Genomic DNA, 23,312 nt, shown 5'->3' with positions numbered 1-23,312 from the left:
ACATTTCTTTTGCCCCACCCTAATATACATGCATACATGCATACATAAATGCAAATCTACATTTTACTGTGTATGAACTCAATTGCGTTGATTGCATGTTATAACGGGTATATTTAGTTGCTAACACTAAATACTTTTTAACTTGATTTCTTTGGGGAATTTCAAGGTGAGCACTGAATGTGGTAAAATAGCGACTGCTGCTGCGCCCTAATTTATGTATGAAATTGTATGTGGTAGCTCTTTCTCCCATTGGTCTCTTTTGAATAATCACTAAGCCATTTATAATTTGCTTAATTACTTATGAATGTTTTTAGTAAAATCAGCAATACAAGAATAACTATGCATAGCCTACATCAAGGCGTTGGTTGGGCCATGTCATCGCTGGATTTTGCTTTTTTATTTTATTTATTTTGTAGCAAATGCGCAGTATTTTATACAACCAAAGCGTGCACTAATTAAAATAATTACCCCTTTTTGTGAAATAAAGAGTTTAATTAAAATATTAAAAAAGAAAATATTCAAGTTTTGCTCTATATACCGCTTGAAGTCCTCACCATGAGCTTTAATAGCATACTAACAGGCTTAACTCGACTTTGCGCTTGCTCATTTGCTTTTCAAGTTTTTATTAACTGGCATGTGTTGGCTTTTGCGTTTTAGCTACTAGTCCTGGGACTTACTGCGCTGTGTTTACAATGTAATGTCGTCACATGTGTAACAAAGCGTAAGCGATACGTTTAACCGCCCACTACAAAGCTCATCATTGAACAAATGTTTACATTAACCTATATTGAGTTACTGTTTATACACACAAACCCAGCTATTTACCTATATTTACATGAGAATGTAAGGGGTTGCATCAATGTCAGGATAGGGTTACACCGGCACTTACAGTGGTGGCCAAATAGTTAGGAATATTATTTTTTGCTTTCGTTTCTTGTGGGAATGTTTTTGAATGTGTAAACATCTTTGCTGTCGTTGCAGGCGGGGTGTGAATTCAAAATGTAATTTTTATTATGTAAAAAATTGTTATACATATGTACATTCTTGTGTAGATATGAGCACAATCAGACAGCAAATCACTCAATAAAAACAAGTAAGGACGGGACTGTCTTCGACTGTGCCGAAGACTTCATACCTTTCATGAATGGGGCTGAACAATAATCTTATCCCGTTCGTAATCTCCAAATAATCGAATGTATAAGATAAGAAATATATAGTGAACAGATGTACATACCTAAACGATTTTTAAGATAAATATAAAATAAAAAATAGGTAGGTACTTTGTGTGAGGATGCAAAGTTTCAGGTTTTTTGTGGTCTGCATGTAAAAGCTATGACTACGTATCACGTATCTCAACAATATATGACGTAAACGTAAGTATTTGATGAAATTTTATGAAATTTGAAGCTTCTAGCCGTAAAAAAGGGGCAAAAATTACAGTTTATATGGGGTATATAATATATATACCACCGATCTCTATGATTTTTTCAGACAACAATATATGCTATATACGTATGCATTTGGTGAAATTTGAAGCTTGTAGCTGTTAAAATTGGGCAGAAAGTGCGAAAAGTTTCGTCTTTGAACAATTGGTTGTATGAGATATATACTATATATACCACCGATCTCTATAATTTTTTTAGACAACACTATATGCTATATACGTAAGATTCGTTGAAATTTGAAGCCTCTAGCTCTTAAAATGGGGCAGTAATGACGAAAAGTTTCTTATATGAAAAATCGGTTGCGTGGGGGGGGGGGGGGGGGGATAAATACTATATATAGACCGATCTCATCCATTTTTCAGACAACAATATGTCAATATACGAAAGTAATGGTGATGTTTGAAGCTTCAATCTGATAAATTCAGGAAGATATGACAAAAATCCTCTCTTTCTGAAAAATCGGTTGTATGGAGGATATATGTCATAGTGGTGCGATCCGGCCGGTTCCGACAAATGGCTAATCCGACACCTAAATAAAGCCGCTCACCAAATTTTATCAAGATATCTAAAAAATTGAGGGACTAGTTTGCATACAGACAGACGGACAGACCGAAATGGCTAAATCAACTCAGCTCTTCATCCGGAGGGGCTATCTATTGTCCTTTAAGGACTTACAATTTTGGGATTCGTGACGAAATTAATATACCATTTCATTTTCATGAAAGGTATAATGAAAGAGTTCAGAAAGACAAAAAAAGAGCAAACCAAAATGAGTTGAAAGAGAAGAAGAGTACTATTAAGATGATGAAAAATGTGCGGAAACAAATCTAGAATCGAAATCGCAAACAGTAAGAGAAACAGAAACGGAAACCAGAACCTATGCTGAAACTGGAACGAAATATGGGAAGAGAACCGAAACCGAATTCAAAATAGAAGCCGAAGCGATAACCGAAACCGGAAATCAACCCGAGATCGGCATCAAAGCTGTAAACAAATAGAGAGAACCGCAAATGGAACCAGAGCCACAAAAGTAACCAAAAAGGGAATTCAAACTGAAACCGGATTAAAATAGAAGGTGGAAATAGAACCAGAGCTGAAATGGTAACCGAAACCAGAACTAAACCCGAGATCGGAATCAACACCGAAAATAAATATGGACAGAGCACCGAAACAGGAAACATAATCTGTAGCCGCAAATGAAACCAGAGCCGCAAAAGTAGCAAAAAAGGGAAGGAAAACCGATACCGGGTTAGAATAAAATAAAAAAATGTAAGGCGCGATAACCTCCGAAAAGATTTTAGGCGGAGCTTCTCTTCCAATTTGCGTCGTACTCCTTTTTAATTTATCCTAAAGATTGGCGGGACAGGACCTACTTGGTTTATGTCGACTCCGAACGGCATCTGCATCTGCAAGGCAGATGAGTTTTCACTGAGAGCTTTTCATGGCAGAAATACACTCGGAGTGCTTTCCAAACACTGCCAAGGGTGACCCCGCTAATAAAAAATTTCTTTTAATTGAAAAAACTTGTTTCTAAAATTTTCGATGTTGCTTTTGCCGGGTCGTGAACCCAGGATCTTCGATGTGGATAGCGGAGCACGCTGCCATCACACCACGGCGGCCGCCGGGTTAAAATAGAAAGCGGAAATAGAACCAGAGCCGAAATGTTAGCCAAAACCAGAACTAAACCCGGGATCGGAATCAAAACCGAAAACAAATATGGAACTGGAACCGAAATGGAAACCAATATCTGAAACCGGAAAGAGAATTAGGTCAGAGAATGAGGAGCTAAAACCGGGATCAGAATCAAAACTTAAAACAAATATGGAAGCAGAACCGTAATGGAAACCAAAATCTGAAACCGGAATGGAAGCAGCGCCTAAACAGCTGCCGAAACAGGAACTAAAACCGAGATCTGAAACAACACCGAAACCAATTACGGAAGCAGAACCAAACACCTTAACCAAAATCGAAGCCGGAGGCGGAACCTAAGCGAAAGATCAGGATCAAAAGCGAGACCTAATATAAAATCATAGCTGAAAACGGAACCAATATCGAAGGCGGAATTGGACCTAGAGCCCAAACAGTAGCCAAAAACGAAATAAAACTGAAATCTTAATAAAAACCGAAACCTAAAGTGGTACCAGAACCTAAAACTAGAACCAAAATCGAAGCCGGATCGGAACCACAGGCCAAAAAGTAACCAACCGGAACTAGAGCCGAAACCCGAACTGAAGGTAAAACCAGAAGTGCTGGAATCAAACCGAAACAAAAACGGAAACTTAATCGGGGAATGAAACCATAACCTAAACCGGAGCCAAACCCGAAATTAAATCGTATCCCTGACCAAACCGGCACCAATAGGGAGTTCAGAACCGCAGCCGATCGAGAATCCAAAACCGGAACCGATAACCGAAGCCGAGATCGAAATTAAAGCCGAATCCCGAACTAAATCTGAAACCGGATGTACACCAGAAGTGAAACCATAACCGGAGACGTAATCGAAACCAAAGCTGAATCTGACTACAATCGAAATTGAAGCCGTAGCTGATACTGCAAATGATACCACATCAAAATCGGAGCGTGAACCGATTAACCGGGTTCAAGGTGTATAAATGAGATCCGATTTCTCTGTCAAGCGAATTCAAAAGTACGATTATGTTCGGTATAGGAAATAAAGCTTACGATTTCTTCACGAACACAAGGGAGAATTTCAGAAAGAAATCGTAAGCTCTGATAGAAGACTTAAGCTAACGAAATGTTATATATGCTAGTAGAATTTGTATGTATTGCGAATATTAGCATTTTTAACATCACTATGCTGTTACGACAGTAAGCCATTTACACACATACAAAGAAGGCAAGGAAGAATATTTCACACACACATAATCAGCAGCTTGAAGCGAAGAAATTATTTCACATACACATATGTAGTCAGCAGATACTTACTTACTTAATTGGCGCTTAACCGTCTAAACGGTTATGGCCGTCCAACAAGGCGCGCCAGTCGCTCCTTCGCTCCGCCAACCGGCGCCAATTGGTCACACCAAGGGAGTTTAAATCGTTTTCCACCTGGTCCTTCCAACGGAGTGGGGGCCGCCCTCTACCTCTGCTTCCATAGGCGGGTTCCGATAGAAACACTTTCTTGGCCGGAGCATCATCTTTCATTCGCATAACATGGCCTAGCCAGCGCAGCCGCTGCGTTTTAATTCGCTGGACTATGTTGATGTCTGCGTATAGCTCGTACAGCTCATCATTAAATCTTCTTCGGTACTCGCCATCGCCAACGCGTAGAGGTCCATAAATCTTCGAAGAACTTTTCTCTCGAACACACCAAAGCCGCTTCATCTGCTGTTGTCATGGTCCATGCTTCTGCCCCATATAGGCAGACGGGTACGATAAGTGACTTGTAGAGTATGATTTCGTTCGCCGAGAGAGGACTTTACTTTTCAATTGCCTACCTAGTCCGAAGTAGCATTTATTGCAAGATTGATTCTTCGCTGGATTTCAGTGCTGATGTTGTTGCTAGTGTTGATGCTGGTTCCCCAAATAAACGAAGTCTTTTACTATTTCGAAATTATGGCTGCCAACAGTAGAGTGGTTGCTAGAAGAAAAACATAAACTACAGATATACATATGAGATACAACTGTTCCTGAAAGCATATTCGTAAAAAGTCTAGACTTTAGGAAAAATAGGTGAACGAGGCTAACTGAGAGTATAAAGCAGCGCAAGCTGAGAAATAATAATCAGCTTGATTTAAACACGCTATTAATGAAGTATAATTGTGATTGTGAAGTACTACTCCTAAAGTAGTCTAAATAAAGACCCTTTTGCAATACTGTATATTTGAGTTATTTATTCGGACAGTTCAGCGATTCGAATGATAGCAGAAGGTGAAGGAAAGTAAGCAGAAATTTCCAAAATTCGTTACAGTATAATAATCTACTCAAAATTATACGCGCTTAAAAGTTCCCTCAATTATGCAACCACCACTGTATTTACACACTCACGCGCACGGGCTGTGTGCCCATCATTAAAACATTTATCGCTTCATTTTCAACCTTTTGTATTTAATTTTCCACTTTTCTACGCTGTAACACTTTTTGTACCTACTCGCGTCGCATTCATATCTCTCTCACAGATCAAACATTATCTCATAATTATAGGTCTGCGTCATCGAACCAGTTACTCCAGTGCGAGCCCTCGTTTGTGGCATGCCGCCACGTGCCGTATGTCAGCTTCATACTGGCCGTGTTTCAATTACCCTATTTTACGAGCTTAACTAGCTGTAGCTACTCTACATCTTAATACTATTTATGCAACAATTTAACCACAAAAATTTATTCATGATTTGTAAGCAAAATAAATAGGCAATAAATGCTTTTAGGGTTCGCCTAATGTGGTTGTTGTTTATAAGAGTAACCCTTTTATGCAATCCAATTGCATGCTAAAATTACTATGCCTCCATATGTTGCAGCGGCCAATTTTCGGATTATCAAGATTGGAATTTAATAGAAATGGACTTCTTCACTTTTGAATGTAGCTACTGTATGAAATCTTGTAACAGAACAAAGCATTGAAATGTTGTACATAGCCCCTTAAGGCATATACATCATGACCATGGTCTGCACTAAGTCGAACTGCATAATTTCGATTACTCAAAACGTCTACTAATTCGTAATCAATATTTTTTGTATTTTTCTTCATGACGACCACGAGCATTCTTAAGGTTTACAAGTAAGATATGTATCAGCTGTTCGTTCACAGCTGTGCTCACCTGACCATAATGCTTGTTCTATCTCATATTTTGTGGAGGATATTCGGCAGCGTTGTACTACTCTGGTACAAAATAGTGTAGAAACTGTAGTGTAGTAGGGTGTGTAGTAGCTGTAAAAAAACTGTCGAAAAACTTGACTTCCTTGTTTGGACTCTTGATACGCGTCTATGGATACCCTATTCTACGACTTCTGTAACATTTCCTGTAGGTCCCATATAATGCAATATATATTTCATACTAAATGTGTCTGACAAAATTTACCATCACAGTAACCCACATCTGAAATTCCGCGCCTTTTTTCGCTAATTATTGCATCCAGTGTCAAACGGCTTAATGTTGGAAAGCGGATTAAGCAAACTTATCTTACTTGTAAACCTTTACAATGGCCTCGATTTCGGGAAGCCTTTCGATCAATGTTATAAACGAAATAATGTTTTTTGTTATCGATACTCCATGTATTCAGGTTAAGTGCCATGGCATTATGCTTAACAGCAAGCTTTTTATGGAAACTTATTATATAGCACAGAGCTAGGTACGTCTCAGTCGCCTTGGTACTGATGCCGTGGAGCATCTAAGGGTAGTACACTGTCTGTATGGCAAGGTGATCAAGCCAACCTCTACTATGGCGTGTTGGTATGGTGAAATGCAATGTTGACCTACATCCAATGTACGTTGTAGGGAGGCTGTAGACGGGTGGCTGTAATTAGAATTCGAAACCCGAGATTTAGACTCATGCACAATGGGCACGCCAGCTTTCATACTAGCTTCGACTTCGTTCCTAGCACGACAGATTTACTGTGCTGTTAACTTCATAACTTGTATACCATCCAGAATGGAGTAGGGGTAAACTTGGTTACGGATAAGTCAAAGCTAAATGGGAGGCGTAAAAAACTCAGAAACTCGGAAACCGCCGCTAACAATGCGTTATGTGTTGAGGAGTTTTTTTCTAAGGACAACGTCAGGCAAAGCTTTCAGATCATTATTGATATCCTACCCTTAGATCAAGCAGTATACCGAGCAGCACCAAGCGGTCAGCCCTGCTTAAAAGAGAGGCGTTCCGTCGGAGTACTAAACCAATAGAATACTCGCACACAGACCTATGAGCGACCACAACAGTTCGGACAGCCACTTTACGGCAAATATTTCAGCATTTCCATGAACACCCGCAGTTCTAAGTAAACCGTATGTATGTTGTAGGAGTGGTCTATTTAAAGGACCCATAGCTTCAATCTTGTTTCAGACTACATGATCATTGTATGTTTTTCGGACAGAAGTATGTATCATCATGGAAGCCGCGTTTGGATAGACAAGCATATCACCGGGACGGAAATGTTTATTTTTAGCGACTATCAAAACCCTTATCGCTTATTCATTTAATTCTGAGCTAACACTAAACTGTCGCCGATCTCTTCAGAAGATAGCACAACTGAATCGTGTATACTTCACATTGGTCCCGGGAGAGAGGTACATTGATTGCAACTGTATTGCAGACGAACTTGCTAGGCAGAACACGGCAGGCAAGATTCTTTCTGACAAATAGGGCTTAGGTATACCGGAAATCATTTGCTACGTGCAAGCTATGACTCAAAAAGTACGCCTACCGTCAAGCCAACGAAAGATGGCTACAAATCCCAGGGTGTCGAACAGCTAAGCAAACCTGGCACAAAATGCGATCTTAAAACATCCTGTCACATTAACACACAAAGTAGGGATACAATTTTCGCACTTGTAGGAGTGCTAACTGGACACTGCAGAAAAGCTAGTAGTGTACTATCGTACTATCGTCGATGCTTTAGGAGTTAAGATAACGCAGAGAAAGAAACGATGGATCACCTAATGTGCAACTGCTCGGCATTAAAAGTTGACAGCGCGGCTTGACAGCTCTTTATCTCGATAATCTACGCCAGATCGCGGAGTATATCAAAGACTTGGTAGCTTTTATTAGGTTCTCGAAATGGTTCAAAGAGCAGACCCATATCTGTCTCCGCGGCAGCCACTTCAACCTTACCTAACCTAGGGACTTAAACATCTACTCGGTCAGTCAGCCTCGGGTTAGCTAAGAAAGCGCTGAGGTCATGCCACCTCGTGCAGAGATCCTACTGTACGCTTGTTCATAACCCAGCGTTATATTACTAGTGATGATTGGAGCGTTTTTTGGGGCATCCTAACCCCTAAGAGTGTAAGTTGTATGGAGGATGACGAGGTGGAGTCATCCAACCACTTTATGCTTAACTGCCCAACTTTTGCAAGGACAAGGCGTAAGTATCATTGTAGGAATCTATAGAGATCTTCGGAGGAGATTCATTACGTATGAATCATGCTCAAATGACTAATGACATACAAGCTATGAGGCTCAAAACTATGTTATTGCTTAATATAAGCTAGACAAACTTTTCAATTAAAAAAAAAATATATATATATAAAAATTCTATAATTTTTTTATGACTTAAAATTTAACCGAGTCGCATCATCTCAAAGCAAAAAACAAAAGTTCATTAATTTTTGGTTCCTCTATTGTTTTGCCCAGCTTGTTTGTCATAATGAGTTTTTAATCATATTTTAATTTTTATGCCCTCAGTTGACCATATGCTACACATGCTTAGCGGTACTTTTCGGTGCCTCATTCCAAAAAGTTGTGACATAAAAGGCGGTACGCAGTCTCCAGAGCATGAAATTTGTGTCTCAATTAAATTCGTAGTTTTATGAGTTATTTAAGAACTTTTAAGTATACATTATCTTCACATAAATATGTATAGTAACATACATTTACTACATACATACATACATTTAATTTAGCCGTTACTGTTTATTTTTTTCTGCATTCCAATATTCATTCATAAATTTCTTTTGCATTAATTATACATTTGTAGAATCTAATTGAAAAGCGGCTTCAAGAGGAGCGGGTGAATGCTGAAGTTAAAAAAGCCAAACTGTGTGCTCATACATATATTTAGATTAGGTTGAAGGTGCTGCCCGAGGACATACATAGACCAGTGATATTATGTCCATTGGGATATCACGAAAAGACACCATTACTTTTCCTGTGCGAACTAGTTTGAGGACCTCGTAAAGGCTACCGAGTCCTTGATGTCATACTCTACGTCCTGGAGCAGCTTATCTAAAAAGAGAGCTCCCTTGAAGCGCTGGCTTGCGCCACTTAGTGCCAGGCAGTTGCAAAAGAGGTGAATCACGGTTTCCTCCTCTTCATGCTCTTTACAGCTCCTACAGCAACGACTGTAAGACCCTCCTAACCCTCCTAACCTCTATAAGTTAGTACTCCTACAAGTGTCAGTGTCGAAATGATTTCGAAAATAATTCAGAAGTTATCCTGAAATTGCATAAAAATTGCATCGAAATAGTTTTGAAATGATCCTTAAAATAATTTCGAAGTGTTCAAGAAGTCATCCCGAAATTTTCACGGAACAGTCCAGATACAGCCCTAAATAGTCAAAGAACTCCATTTTAGTTGACTTGCGTGCGCATCGTCTCCCCACCCGAGAGGTGAATCCACACGAAGGAACAGAGTAGAGAAGGGTACAGACAGAGGGAGTAGGAGAGCTCTCTCGCAGTACCGCTCAGCACTAAGAATTGCCCAACGCAAGGGAGCAGTTGTCGACTTAACAGATCTGGACAGTGAGCACTTGGGATAGGCGGTAAAATTAAGTCTAATGCAGTTGAGAAGTTTTGCAGCGAGAAACCCTCGGTACTGCAACCGGTACGAGGAGAAAGGAGATTGGGGCGGCAGAATGAAGAGGCAACTTTCGGCTGTAGGCAACAGACTTGCTCACAAGAGGTAGATGGAACCCAGACCCAAAGCCGGCAAGCCAGCCGCAAAGACCAGACAAGTGGGTATAAATCTGTAGGAAAGATGGACGCCAATAGCGTGGTAGCAACTATCACGGAAGTAACAACCATGGAAGTACAAAGTCGGATAGAGGAAGTGAAGCGTGGTGATTTGCCAATCGCGGATATGAAAGCCAAAGGAAGATAACATCTAGATTTCGGTTTTCTCGGAGGGGTCAAAAAGGAGTAACACTAAGAGTACGGCTTTCCTGGAGATACAAACTACACTTATAAGTTGAACAAGTTGCTTCGTTCGGGACATGAACCCAGGACGTTTAGTGTTAAGGACGGCTCACACTACCATCACATCACTTTGGCTTGACTCCAGCATTAGTTTTGCTATCACACCGGAAAATGTAATACTGAACAACTGGCCTGTCGTAGGGTGGCCCAAGTTCGGCTCGTCTCAAGTATAACTGGAACGTTCCCTAATATGGCGGCCGCCGTGGTGTGATGGTAGCGCGAACCGCCTACCACACGGAAGCTCCTGGGTTCAAATACCGGAAAAACAAACATCAACAATTTAGGAAATAGTTTTTCTAAGCGGGGTCGCTCTTCGGGACCTAAATCTTCGCAGAGGTAGATCGCGATAAGTATATTTTTATTTTTTGTTCCTTAGTATACTTCTTTAGCTATGCATGCCATTTGCATGCGTTTTGCACACAATACTTGTGAGTACGAAGTGTTCTAAATTCTCAACTCATTTAATAAACGAATGAAGACTTCCATAAAACGAAAAAATTTATTGAGTATAATAATTAATTTTAGGAACAAACTAAACTTAAATAGTGACAAAACTAATTAGCGACACGCAAAATAACAATAAAACCGTTGTTCAAAAAATCAAAATATTTTATTAAATTGAAATAAGAAAAACACCAATAATTAAAATACATAACAAACACACAAATCATAAGAAAAACAAGTAAGAAAAGTCTAAGTTCGGTGGAAACCGAACATTATATACCCAGCTGTGCACTTGAAACGCTGTTGTTGTTCGACTTATGGCATTAAAAGTATTTTGGAGAGAGTAAGTTTTGTTCTTAGCTCGAACCATACCACTGCTGGGGTAGAATATCAGTCAAATATAGTAAAATACCATAGAGTTATTGCAATCCTAGGAAAAGTGCGCGTGGTCTTTAACCGATTTTGTTTATCTTCGTTCAGTCCATATAATTTGGCAAGAATGGTGCCTCTCCCAAATTTCTATGTAATAACTTTAACGACTTTTGATTAACGGCTTGTTAAACTACCAAATTTTCTTTTTCTAAATGTGGGTGGTGGCGGCCACCGTGGTGTGATGGTAGCGTGCTCCGCCTACCACGCCGAATGCCCTGGATTCACACCCGGGCAAAGCAACATCAAAATTTTAGAAATAAGGTTTTTCAATTAGAGGAAAATTTCTAAAAACAAGTAGGTCCCGTCCCGCCAATTTGTAGGAAAAATTAAAAAGGAGCACGACGCAAATTGGGAGAGAAGCTCGGCCTAAAATCTCTTCGGAGGTTATCGCGCCTTATATTTATTTATTTTAAATGTGGGTGGTTGTACCCCCAAATTCCAACATTTTTTTGAATTTATGTTCTGCGTCATAAAATCAATCTACCTACCAAATTTCATTAGTTTAGCGGTATTCGTTTTTGAATTTTTTTCCAATTTTCTAAATTTTCGATAACGAAAAAGTGGGCGTGGTTATCGTCCGATTTCGCTCATTTTCATAACAAACTATTCGGGTCTAGATAAGCCCGTATACCGAATTTGGCGAAGATATCTCAATATTTGCCCAAGTTATCGTGTTAACGGACCGACAGACGGATGGACCGACAGACGGACGGACATGGGTTAATCAATCATTTTTTCGATATTGATGATTTTGATATATGGAAGTCTATATCTGTCTCGATTGCTTTATACCTGTACAATCCACCGTTTTCAAATCAAAGTTATACTACCCTATGTAGAAGTACAGCTGGGTATAATAAAGAAAATCTGTTACAAATATTAATTTTTATCTTCGTTGGACATCTTTCTCGAATCAACAATTATGAACAAAACATGCTAATTTGTTAAAATGACAAAAGTTAAAGCAAAATTCCTCAATATTCGTTGACGGCGCGTGATTTTGGTAAAATTTTATTATCATAGGATTCAATCATGCCACACATAGTAAAAGGGCCAGACAACACGCAGCCATAGAAAAAAATAATGAAAGTAGCTAGCAAGGAGGAGAAGAGTTAAAGCAAAGGTGGAGCGACTTTCCACGAATTATCACGTATCAGACACACCCAAAGTAAGTATTTGCATACCAACGTATGTATGTATGTATTAGGGATGATGGTCTTTTTTAATCTCAAAAATTTCGGGATTATTGGACTTTATATTTATTTCAATAATTAATTAAAAACTTGTTCCACAATTACCTCGCTTTTTACGAACAACACAAGCATTGCACTGGTGAACAAAAAAAAATATAACAAAATTCGCTGGCAAGGTTTCTAAGGGTTTTTATAGCACAGAATCTCAATCTGAAGTCAGATTTTTCACACTGATTCAGGTTTTCGAGATAACTTTCGTAACCAGCAACAGGAGTATACACTCAGAAAAAAATTTCTCCCGATTGAAGAAAAATGGGAATGAAATGGCACTTAAGCAATGTTTTCCTCATTCGCATGGCCAAATTTCTTCAAAATGATGAAAAATTCTTCAAATTGAGGAATTTTTTCTCATTTTGAAGAAATTTTAGCCATGCGAAGAGGAAAAAATTTCTTAAGTGCCATTTCATTCAAATTTTTCTGAGTGTACTTTCTCGAAAATTGCGACGTCGTGAGTCCGAAGCTGAGTCAAAACAGTCTCAATTCGAGATATTCGAACCTTAAAGTCCGAAAAAGACCTGCTAGCTCGATACATTTGAGGTCATGCTACTTCTACATCATTTTCACAATAAAATGAGAAACATTCAATTTCAAATCAGATTATTCAGTTTAAATTGGCACATTTTCAAGTGAAAATCAGATGTGTCAACTTAAAATGAGAATTACTCGTTCTAAAATGCGAGCTATTCATTTCAAAATTAGATTATTCATTTGAAAATGGAAAAGCTTCAACTAAAAATAAGAAAAACTCAATTAAAAATCAGATTAGATAATTTAAAATAAGAAAGCTACTATTTAAAATGGGAAAGCTTCATTTGAACATCAGAATAGTCACTTTAAAATGAGAACAAATTTAAATTGAAAAACTTTCATTTGAAAGTGAGAAAATTTTGTTTAAAAATGAGAATATTATTAACTTAAGGTTTAGAATCAAATAAGGTTTGAAGATTTCACTGCAGTCTTAGATCTGCTGGGCCCTCTTCTTCAGAAAACATCACCTAGCATTAGAGCTTATATTCCGTCTTGCGCAAGGAAGCGAAGATATGTCCCCTTTTTCGAGCGCTAACATTGCGCACGAGACCAACGTACTCAGCAGAAACTGAGGTGCGTACTTATTCTATATGCTTTTTAATCCTAATTGTGTGGAATAATTATAGGCGCGCTTCAAGAGCTTAGGAACATTGGGTTTATTGCAATGCTTTTATAAGCAGTACTTCCGCTGTTCACTATTATATCAATATTGTTATCTGTATTTAATTTGCCGGGCATTCATATGGCTGAGTGGATAAAGGCATCTACCTTTACACTAGCATAAAGTATGAATGTTGGAGATTTCGAGTCCAATACACAACTCCCGAGAAGCTAGCTGATGAAGAAGTGAAATTCAGAAACATGTCCTAGTAACCATCGCCGTTTGTAAACTTTGTAATTTTTCTCTAATATCAATAACAATAAGAATTGTATAAAGCAATATGAGCATGTTTCGCTAATTAAATACATACAATTTTCTGGTTTTGAAATAATTTTTTCTCATTTTTAAATGAAATACTCTTATTTAATCGGGGATGATCTGATTTTCAAATAAAGGCTTACTATTTTTAATCGGTTTTATTTAGCTTGACTTGACAGGCTGGCTGGCAGAAATTTTGTAATTGAAATTTAAGTAACTTTCCGATAAGCTATAAGTTTGAAACTTGGAATATAGTTCAGAACCCGATGACAATGAAATAATAATAAACAAGTAAGGAAGGTTAAGTTCGGGTGTAACCGAACATTACATACTCAGTTGAGAGCTATGGTGACAACATAAGGGAAAATAACCATGTAGGAAAATGAACCGAGGGAAACCCTGGAATGTGTTTATATGACATGTGTATTAAATGAAAGGCATTAAAAAGTATTTTATGAGGCAGTGGGCCATAGTTCTATAGGTGGACGCCATTTAGGGATATAACCATACAGAATGCGTTTGTACGATATGGGTATCAAATGAAAGGTGTTAATGAGTATTCTAAAAGGGAGTAATCATTAGTTCCATAGGTGGACGCCGTTTCGAGATATCGCCATAAAGGTGGACCAGGGGTGATCCTAGAATTTGTTTGTACAATACGGGCATCAAACGAATGGTGTTAATGAGTATTTTAAAAGGGAGTGGGCCTTAGTTCTATAAGTGGATGCCGTTTCGAAATATCGTCATAAAGGTGGACCAGGGGTGACTCTAGAATGTGTTTGTACGATATGGGTATCAAATTAAAGGTATTAATGAGGGTTTTAAAAGGGAGTGGTGGTTGTTGTATAGGTGGACGCCGTTTCGAGAATCGCCATAAAGGTGGACCAGGGGTGACGCTAGAATTTGTTTGTACAATATGGGTATCAAAAGAAAGGTTTTAATGAGTATTTTAAAAGGGAGTAATCCTTAGTTCCATAGGTGGACGCCGTTTCGAGATATCGCCATAAAGGTGGGCCAGGGGTGACTCTAGAATTCGTTTGTGCAATATGGGTATCAAACGAAAGGAGTTAATGAGTATTTTAAAAGGGAGTGGGCCTTAGTTCTATAGGTGGACGCCTTTTCGAGGTATCGCAATAAAGGTGGACCAGGGGTGACCCTAGAATTTGTTTGTACAATATGGGCATCAAACGAATGGTGTTAGTGAGTATTTTAAAAGGGAGTGGGCCTTAGTTCTATAAGTGGGTGCCGTTTCGAAATATCGCCATAAAGGTGGACCAGGGGTGACTCTAGAATGCGTTTGTACGATATGGGTATAAAATTAAAGGTATTAATGAGGGTTTTAAAAGGGAGTGGTGGTAGTTGTATATGTGAAGGCGTTTTCCAGATATCGACCAAAATGTGGACCAGGGTGACCCAGAACATCATCTGTTGGATACCGCTAATTTATTTATATATGTAATATCTGCCAAGATTTTAAGGGTTTTTTATTTCGCCCTGCAGAACATTTTCATTTTCTTCTACTTAATATGGTAGGTGTTACAACCATTTTATAAAGTTTTTTCTAAAGTTATATTTCGCGTCAATAAAACAATCCAATTACCTTACCATGTGTCATCCTTTTTTTCGTATTTGGTATAGAATTATGGCATTTTTTTCATTTTTCGTAATTTTCGATATCGAAAAAGTGGGTGTGGTCATAGTCGGATTTCGTTCATTTTTCATACCAAGATAAAGTGAGTTCAAGTAAGCACGTGAACTAAGTTCATTAAAGATATGTCGATTTTTGCTCAAGTTATCGTGTTAACGGCCATGCGGAAGGACAGACGGACGACTGTGTATAAAAACTGGGCGTGGCATCAACCGATTCAACCATCATCAACCCATTTTCACAGAAAACAGTTAACGTCATAAAATCTATGCCCCCACCAAATTTTAAAAGGATTGGTTAATTTTTGTTCGACTTATGGCGTTAATAGTATCCTAGACAAATTAAATGAAAAAGGGCGGAGCCACGCCGATTTTGAAATATTCTTTTATTTTTGTATTTTGTTGCACCATATCATTACTGGAGTTGAATGTTGACATAATTTACTTATATACTGTAAGATATTAAATTTTTTGTTAAAATTTTACTTTAAAAAAAATTTTTTTTTTAAAAGTGGGCGTGGTCCTTCTCCGATTTTGCTAATTTTTATTACGCGTACATATAGTATAGGAGTAACGTTCCTGCCAAATTTCATCATGATATCTTCAACGGTTGCCAAATTACAGCTTGCAAAAGTTTTAAATTACCTTCTTTTAAAAGTGGGCGGTGCCACGCCCATTGTCCAAAATTTTACTAATTTTCTATTTTGCGTCATAAGTTCAACCCATCTACCAAGTTTCGTCGCTTTATCTGTCTTTTTTATGGATTATCGCACTTTTTCGGTTTTTCGAAATTTTCGATATCGAAAAAGTGGGCGTGGTTATAGTCCGATATCGTTCATTTTAAATAGCGATCTGAGATGAGTGCTCAGGAACCTACATACCAAATTTCATCAAGATACCTCAAAATTTACTCAAGTTATCGTGTTAACGGACGGACAGACGGATGGACGGACGGACGGACGGACATGGCTCAATCAAATTTTTTTTCGATCCTGATTATTTTGATATATGGAAGTCTATATCTATTTCGATTCCTTTATATATGTACAACCAACCGTTATCCAATCAAACTTAATATACTCTGTGAGCTCTGCTCAACTGAGTATAAAAAAACTCCGATAGGTGGCGCATGGATCGAAATATTTCAAAATATTTGTGGTCCGATTTGGCTCATATTTGGAACAAATATTACATACAGTCCGGTAGAAGTGACATCAAAATATTTTGAAGTTCGAGGAGGGACAAGCATACGTGGCGCTGAGTCGAGTAAAGTCTTTGGAAGGATTATGTATTGAGGACTTAGATTGTAACAAATTGTCCGGAAAGAGTTCGTATAATAATGATTCTCTAAATGAACTAAATATAATGAGAAAAAATAGGCAATTAAATAAAGACGAAAAACTTGAAAATAAAATAATTTAAAAAAAATGTTTAGTTAAACGGTTTTATTGAAAACAATACTTACATGAAGTAATAATAATACTAAAAGCTAGAAAATAATTAGGTGGGGCCTGTCGTTGATCAGGCAATTAAATAAAAGCGTTGGACGCTTCAAATTTATATTGATAGTCATGAGTAAGACCAACTGAACCTTAATCAGGTTATGTTACGCCTCACATTTTTAGAAATTTCACGCGCCCAATGCTTTTATTTAATTGTCTGATCAACGCCCTAGATTGATGAGGAGTGTGATGACTAGTACCTAGGACCTACCTAATTATTTTCTAGCTTTTAGTATTATTATTACTTCATGTAAGTATTGTAATAAAACCGTTTAACTTAAATTTTTTTTTTATTATTTTATTAAATGAAGCATTCATATTTTTAAGTGACTACAATTTTGAAATGCAGGTATCTTATTTTAGACCGTAGTGTTCTTGTACTAAACTGATTTCAAATAAAATTTTCTTACATTAAACTGCAGCTTTCTCATTTTAATTTTTCTATTCTGATTTTCAAACCAAGTTTTCTTATTTCTAGTTGATGGTTTCGCATTTGAATATGAAAATGCTATAGATTGTCTTTTTTATTCCTACTCCCAAAAATCAAGCTTTTAGAAAATCGTTTTTTTTTTTGCTTCAGAGAAATCTTCTGTTGAGTTAATTAGTTTGGAAAATTCGTCAATGTGTTGCAATTTTTGTCAGAAACCTTGGAGAAAACTATACAGGCTAAGTTTCGGGACAATCCCGGGAAACACAAAAATTTAAGAAAATCGACATCCCTAGTATGTATGCAGATAAGTAAAGGATTGAACCACACCTTAAGTAATACCACGGTTGTGTCATTTAACATTTCACACATTGAAGCTTATGTTAAATATTTAGATGCATGAATAGTGGATGAGCTGAGTGTAGTAAAGGATTAAATACATACAAAAAAATTGAATAAAAATATTCAAACAAAAAAACCCACACACTCTCTACTCTTCTTCAATTCCAACAAATAAATGTTGTATTTGGTCAATTCAGCGCCTTTAGCTTAGTTCTTTCGAGCACTTAATAACATCACCCACCATATGGTTTTATCTTTGTGTGGATAGCCTCTGCCAAAGGAATCAAAGAAGCGGAACCATTTAGCACGCAAAGGGTTAATTAATTTAATGTGTAAATGTTCAACTAACTCGAAAATTGTAGTAAATTGTAATAGTTAAAGCAGAAATTAAGAACAAAGTTTTAGGAATACTGCATATGGGATATGCAAATATATGAAAATGTATGGTTAACATATGTATGTACGTATCCCTCTTGGCGTTTTTGCAGTGATCTTCATGATTCAATTCCACATTAATTAATATTTGAAATTGGTAAGCTTCTAGACTCTTGCAATAATGAAAGAGTATTTAGTTTACAACTCACAGCTCTTACACGGTTGAAAATTGAAAATGGTTTAATTATTAAACTTTTTGGTCGCATATGTGACAACTTTTTTGGTTTTAAATGCAGAGATTGCTAGAGAGAGCGACAAAGAAACGAGCTCATATGACTGGGTTTGAATTGAAACATTCTGCTTTAAATTCAAGTACAGAAAATTTCCACTTTTCAAACCAGAAACACTAATATTGAAATATTTCGGTTTGGATTCAAAACTTAATTGTTTCAATGTGAAACCTAAAAGTACTAGTACTAAAAGAGTTATATTTGCTTTTTAAACCTTTGAGTTTATGTTTTAAAACATTCAAAAACTCGAAAGAAAACATTGCAGTTTAAATTTTAGACCATAAACGGTCCATATTTTAAACCACAGAATCTTATATATTAGCTGTGTTTTTTTACTTCTATATACGTTTACGCTTAAACTTTACATGGACTGCTAAGCGACAAACTTTAAATACCCTCTGAAATTGCTGCGCATAAAATGTGTACTAATAAATTCCAATACGCATTATACTCAGATGTAACTGAAATATGTGTCTTTGTTTCACCCTCTACACTAATTCTATGTATTCTATGTGTGTCCACAATTCATCGCAACTGATTCAGCTATATGTTATTCCCTATGGCCATCAGAGGGTTGAGTCTCCGCTTTTCGGTACACCCTGTGCTGTAGCTGTAGTTATTTAACCACTGCCGCTAGATGGGTCTCCTAAGCATTATCTAAGATCTAAGCGAGGATATGCGTTTTTTTTCACGCGCAAACGTAAACGTATACGCGTGTGAAAAAAACACGGCTTTATTTATAAATAAATAAAGTTTTGGTTGTAAAGATGGAGATTCGTGCTATTAGCGAGCTTTGGGCATTATTAGTCGTAGTTCTTTTGTTTAGCTATATTTTATTAAAATAATTTGTTAAAAAATAAACGATTGTCAGCACACAAAGAAATCTATTTGTACTATGGCACTATTGTGAATATTTTATTAGGGCTAACACTGCATTACCGGCAGTTGCTAACATTCGCCGCAGCGCAAGCGCATGTAAGTTTATAGATGTTTGATTGATTGAACAGCTGATTTCTGTTGATATTTAATATGATACTTTTATATTTGTTGCGAAGATGCGCACGGGTTCGGCTCGTCTGTAGTTAAAACTTTTCGGCTTGAATTTACATGTAAACCCTTACCTCACCTAACAAACTCGTTTATTTACAACATCAATACATTTACAAATGTCTTAAGTTAAGCTCTTTTCATAATATGCCGCAATACTAATATCAATGGTATTTTCCTCACTGCTTATTTTGAAGCTTTGATCGCCTTGTCTCTCTATAGGAGCCTGCTTTCAAAGCAACCTAAGGAGGGATCTGCAATTTCCAGTATGAAAGAAGTACAGCCGGTTTGTGTGATTTCTTTTGGAATCTTGCTGCCCCCGTAATTTTCAGAGAATTAAATTACAACAAGAAAAATCTCTTCGTTGCGCTCCATATTTCGCGAAATGAGTATGTATACAATGTGAGAGTTAAAATTTAAACCCAAAAATATTAAAAGTGAGTACCCTCCTAGTTAGGTTTTAATTTCAAACCACTCATTGGAAATACTATTTTCAAATTTCTAGACTAAAACTTAAACCCAAATACATTAAAAATTGAGTTTATCCTTTAATAGTTTATAAAAAAGACCAAAAAAGTTTAAAAACGAGGTACGGGTAAAACTTTTTGGTTTTAATTTTAAACTTTTCATCGAACATTTAATTTTTCAAGTGTTTGGACTAAAATTCAAACCAAGATATCTTAGGAATAACTTGCTATTAATTGGTTTTAGAAGTAGTATGAAGCAGTAAACTTTTCTAGGTTTAAAAGGAAACTTAAATTTTTGACCTCGTAGATTATAAACATGTAACTAAGAGACTGGGCTCTTGGGTTCATCATATCTCTCGCTATATAGCAATGAGGAGAAGGGTTTCTAGACTGGTTCGAACAAAATTTGCAAAATTCCACCCTTTAACTTGAAGCCTTTGTTAAAAGGGTTCCTTCAAAATTCTTTTTAAATTTTATTTCATCATCATCATTAATTGGCGCTTAATCGCCTAACCGATTTTGTCCGTTACATAACAACTCACGCCAGCTATTCCTGTTTCGGGATAATTGACGCCAATTGATAGCATCAAGGGGGATGAAATCTTCCTCCACCTGCCTCCGCCAGCTTAGTGAAGTTCACCCCTTCTGCTTTCAAACTGCGGTGTCGAATGAAGTATTTTGTTCGACGGAGCGTCTTTGTCCAATCGCATTATATGACCTAGCCACAAAGTCTTTGGGCTTTTATTCACCACACCATCTTCATATCTACGTAAAGCTCATACAGCTAATCATTATACCTCCTTCGATACTCGGCATCACGGACAGGACTATAAATCTGCCAGAGAACTTGTATGTCGAACACTCCAAGAGCCATCTCATTTTCTCCCGACACCGCCCATGATTTTAAGCCATACACCAGAACAGGTCTGATGAGGGACTTGTAGAGCGTGATTTTTGTTTTTTCTATATTTACTTTACTACGGACGTTTTGTACATCCCAGCCTAATACACACTCCGTACATTAGTTACCAGCTCGAGATTATCACTTATACAGAAGTCGACCACGGTCTTGAAACCATCCGTCATCCGCCGGATTTTCTGTTGGATAGTGCAATGCACACCACCCTATGGCGCCTCTGTTTCTCCCTGTCATTTGCGATCAAACTTCGAAGACAGGGGTATAGGGAAGATCCTTATTAATCTGACTGTGTCAAAATACTTCGTAGAGTGCTTCATACCAAGATACTGCTGCTATGTCTGCCAGCAAACATAATGTGATCGCTTTGGTTTCGTTCTGCGAGCAGGAGATAGACAAGTATCTTGGTGTATCTTTTTAAGCTGGAATTTGGTATTGAAAAAAACCATATTTCGAGCTGTGGCCAAGTCAACCAACCTCAGCCCATTGGGTGATGTTACATCGTGGAGACTGAATTTTCCGCCTGAAAAAACAAACGCCTTACTTTGCTGACCTTTGCATTGATTTCGGCGCGTGTGACTTTGGCATCATGGCGGCAGCAGCCATTTAATGTATTTTCTTATTTCAAATACAAGAACTCCTTTTCCTTTTAGGATGTTGTTGTTATTGTATTAACGACAAAGAAACTCCACGAAGGTTTTGGGGAGTGTTATCGATGTTGATGATCGTTTGCCGGATATAGATCCGGTACGTTGCGGTAACAAAGCACCATTAAGGTACCAGCCCGACCGTCTTGGGAACGATTAATATGACCACATTAAACCTTCTAGGCCTTCCCGCCCCAACCCCCTAGTTCCATGAGGAACTTTGGGTCGCCAGAGCCCCGCCTGCTAAATATGTGTATGATACATTCATATTTGTAACAGGATTCCCCTCGCGTAGGTGAGGTTGATAATTGGGTTGCGGAAACCATAAAGATTTGTACTGTGCTTATCAACCCCTTGAATCCCTTGTCGTCCGCATCGTCTTATGGTACATACGCGCAAATAAAAGGATCTTTGAAAGATTTCGCCTTAATGCGAATTGTGGCTAGGCGCTCTTTCACAGCCGTGAACGACAGTGTTTGGCGGCAACCCAACACAAAACTCACACCTTGGTGAATCGCGTCGTTGTCCATATGGCAACTGTAGTTAACGTAGAAAGGCCCTATTGTCCTTCTGCTTTGCTCCGTCTGACGTGTTTCCTGAATGGCAGTGACGACGTCAACGACCTGTACTGCCCAGCATCGGTATCTTTTCCTGAAAGCGTCCGGACGATTCAGGTACAAGTCATTTGAAAAATGAAATATCAGGAATTAGTGTCATAGTTAAGGTTTCGAAGCAAGGGGTTTATACACACATCAACCAATTCAGTCTCTTCGACTGCATGTCATACTATACTAATTTCAGTATCTTATCCATATTTAGCACATTTTCAATTATATAAGTATATTCAACTATTCATGGTCTAACAGCTACCATTGCGTATGAGTAATACTCGGCGACAAACTGCGACAAAAGGTCAACCATAAAAGGGCAAAAGTGTATTAGGTAAGGTCAGCAACTTAAAACTTAATAAATTTTCTAAATTTAGCAATACTCATAAGACGATGAATGAATGATATAATCATGTGTAAACAAACACACACACACACACCACAAACAGTTGATACTGTGGGAATCAGACGACCCAATGCAGTAATCTAGTACAAAGTCATTACAACACTCTTTGGAGTACTTAGTGGTGGAAGCAGCAGATGGCAGAGCTGAAATACAAAAACAACAACATTTAAACAAAACGTCACAACATAATGACAATTCGTTGGTTGTTAAATGTGTCATTGCGGTTACTTGAAAAGCACGCAAAACATGCGCTTTCCGTACGTCCCTTCAGTCGAGGCGTTTCAGTTACATTCTCTAATGCACATACATAGATACTAGTATAGGTATGTATACTAGACTGGGTCGATTTATGAACCGATATCGCGCCATCGATTTCCGATAGGATTTGGACTCAGGAAAAAAAAGTTCCACTACGCATACCCAAAAAAAAAATTTTTTCCAGCGTCCGAAATTTCATTTTTTTAGTTTTTTCGATTTTGATTTTTAAGGTTTTTTCCACGACCTACTAAAAAAATTTTCATTTGATTGTAAAATTTTCATGTATACCCTGTCAGACCCAAAATTGTCCGCTAAAAACGTTAACGATAACAAATTTTTGAAAAAAAAATTTTTTAGGTCATTAAAGAACCTTAAAAATTAAAATGGGAAAAAATTAAAAAAAAAAATAAATTTCCCAGGCTCGAATATTATTTTTTTGGGTATGCGTAGTGGAACTTTTTTTCCTGAGCCCAAATCCTATCGAAAAATCGATGGCGC

The 23,312-nt window shown here is 37.6% G+C and overlaps 1 protein-coding gene across 1 annotated transcript in view; it reads right to left on the bottom strand.

Annotated features, from left to right (window-relative positions):
• Positions 1-23,312, bottom strand: part of frj (farjavit) — a 112,113-nt gene that overhangs the window by 3,644 nt on the left and 85,157 nt on the right.

The sequence above is a fragment of the Eurosta solidaginis genome, chromosome 2 (genome assembly GCF_040869045.1).
Source record: "Eurosta solidaginis isolate ZX-2024a chromosome 2, ASM4086904v1, whole genome shotgun sequence".
Lineage (NCBI taxonomy): Eukaryota > Metazoa > Arthropoda > Insecta > Diptera > Tephritidae > Eurosta > Eurosta solidaginis.
The sequence above is the reverse complement of the archived record's forward strand: the minus strand, read 5'-3'. Positions and strand labels throughout refer to the sequence as shown.